Source organism: Spinacia oleracea, chromosome 6 (assembly GCF_020520425.1).
Source record: "Spinacia oleracea cultivar Varoflay chromosome 6, BTI_SOV_V1, whole genome shotgun sequence".
Lineage (NCBI taxonomy): Eukaryota > Viridiplantae > Streptophyta > Magnoliopsida > Caryophyllales > Amaranthaceae > Spinacia > Spinacia oleracea.
The window spans coordinates 10095828-10098855 of NC_079492.1; positions in this window are offsets into that span (position 1 = coordinate 10095828).

The window sequence follows — 3028 nt, forward strand, 5'->3', positions numbered from 1 at the left end:
AGCCGAAGCTTGGGCGCGCGCGCGGACAAGGTTGCGACAGCGGGCATTGCGCTGTGCGCTCGGCGTGGGCCGCAAGGCCTGCGTGCGGGCGTGCGGTGCTTGTGCGCCACTCGTGTGTGTTACTCGGAATCCTAAGGCTACCGGGATTCGTAATATGATTAAATCTAATCCTAATAGATATATTTTGTTTAATTAGAGGCCTAGTAGGATTATAATTAAATAGATTTGTATTCTAATAGGATTATAATTCCTTTCCATAAACTCTATAAATAAGTGCCTGGGGTCACATATTTACATCGAGTATTCAAGTATTCAAAGTGAGTTTTTGAGAGAAAAATTCAGTCACACATTTGCCTATATAGTGCCGAAAATAATAGTACCTTAAGGGCGATCCTAGTTGGTCAATCTTAAGGCGGATCCGGACGTGCTGAGGACTATCTACGGAGGGACGACACTTGGAGTCCTAAAGACTTGTTCTTGTTCGGTTCGGGCGCAGCTAGGGAAGGCACGCAACAAAGAGTATGCATCTAAACTATGCTAAATGATTATGTGTAAATAATATGTATTCATGGCTTAATGGTTTTTCCGTATGATTTATGAATTGTCATATGTATCATAACCTCACAAAAACTACAATTGAAAAAGAATAAACAAATAAATAACCATTCACAGTTTTTCTTAATAAACTTAAATTCTAGCATACATGCATAATTTATTATTTATTAAGCATTTTATTCAAGTTATGTGTTCCGACAGGTGTGAATAAAATGATTCCAAGATCCTTACATACTTGAAGAATTAAGCACATTATGTATTTAGACTCAATTCTAAAATATTTTTGGTAAGAAAAGCCTTTGCTAATAGTCTAGAAACTACTCTTGGTTGATAGGTACGTCTAAGAACTTATTAGGTAAACCTATCTCATTTGCCACGACATAAAAGGACTCCCTACTTATATCGTTGAGTTTCACCAAAACTAACATGTACTCACAATTATTTGTGTACCTTACCCCTTTAGGATCAATAAGTAACACCTCGCTATGGCGGGAAACTATTACTAAGATTGACGTAAAGGTTATCCAAGTAAGTGTTATTTTGGCATGGCACCTTTTAACTCAATTTTTAAAGTTTGGAACTTAAGGCTCTTACTATGTTGGTTAGATTTTAAGTGAACTAAAATCCTTAATCATGAAACATAATCAAGCCACAATATCATGCATAATTAAGACATATTTAAAGCAATAAATAACTTAAAGCATGCATAAGATATAAATGTGATCTAGTATGGCCCGACTTCATCTTGAAGCTTCACCTTCAAACTCCGTCTTGAAAATGGATTGGAAACTCCGTCTTGAATTTCACCATGGGAGACGCCATTTTCTTCAAATAGGATAAGCTATAATTTAATCTAATTACAACTATTTGATGGTACGCATACCATATTTAAATTAAAAACTTTGGTGCATTAGACCAACTTTACATTCAAATTAATGGTACGGAGACCATATTTTCTATCCTATTTGGGCCATACTAGTCACTTTCCATAACTTGCAAAACAGTACATTTATACCATTCACCCATTCATTTATCAATAAATGGCCCACATAGCTGGTTAGTAGAACATATTATGCATCACATAAATATTTGCAGCAATTAATCAAGGATTCCAATAATCTACAAATTATTCAATCCTTATTAATTCTAATCGAGTTGTTTTAACCTTAAAGGAATGTAGACCTAATCAAGAGTTTATGACTAAAACTCTCCCACTTAAACCAAGATTTTACATGCTTTACGAATTTTAAACATAAAATTGTATTTCCTAGTCCAACCGGAAACATAAATTTAATTAAAATTTAAAGCTCATATAAATTATTATTTAAATCCTTTAATTTATTTTCAGTTTATTAAATTAATTCATTTAAATTTAATCAAGGTTTTAATTTTAGTAAAATAATTAATATAAATACAATTTATAATAATTAAATTATTCAAAATTAAATTCCGAGAAAAAAATTAAATTACGAATTTTAAATTTAAATAAAATCGTTTTTCCAACTGAAAATCAAAATTAAAATTAAAACGAACCAATTAGGTCAAGACGAGGCCATGGGCTCGCGCCCATGCCTCGTCGAGTCCAAATAGCAGCAGCCCATGCCACTCGACTGATCGTATTGCAAGGCACGAGCAGCCACGCGTAGACGCAGCAAGCCGAGCAGCCACGCCTACGCGCAGCAGCTCGCTAGCTGTGGCGAGGCAGCGCTCCCTGGTGCGGAGCAGTGCTCGCTGGTCGAGCCAGCTCTAGTTGTCCGCGCGCGCGGCCTCGTCTTACTTGCTTCCTTGCTTCTCGCCCCACCCGCCCACTAGTCGCAGCACTCGACGCTAGGCAGGGCTGCTGCCTTGCGCTCTCGTGCCACGCCCTTGCTCGCTGCATTCGTACCGCATGGGCGACGAACTCCCTTGCTCGTCGTCGCATGCCCGCACTATACAACACCCCTTAAGGGTAACACTTAGCGTCCATTGCTTCGTACGTGCAAGATTCGTGAACGGATTTTATAAAAATCAAAACTTTATTATTTAAATTTATAGACGAATTAATTTTTTTTATTAATTTCTTAAATTTAGGTAGAAAATTCGAAATTTTTTTATTCAAATTAATTTCCGATTATATGGATTCAAATCTAGGTCATAAAATTTTAAAATTTTTCAACTTTAACAAATTTTATATTATTATCCCAATTGTTATAAATATTCATATTATACATGTCATAATATTTTTTTTCTTCGTATTACTACCAAATAGTATGAAAATATCAGGAAATTAAATTCTCCAATATTTACCTATTTAATTGTATAATGTAAAAACATACAATTAACAATTAAATAATAAAAAAATAACAATAGATTAAAGATTAAATTTAAAATATATATATATATATATATATATATATATATATATATATATATATATATATATATATATATATATATATATATTGTTACACGTTAGTCCTTGAGCAAATTTTGT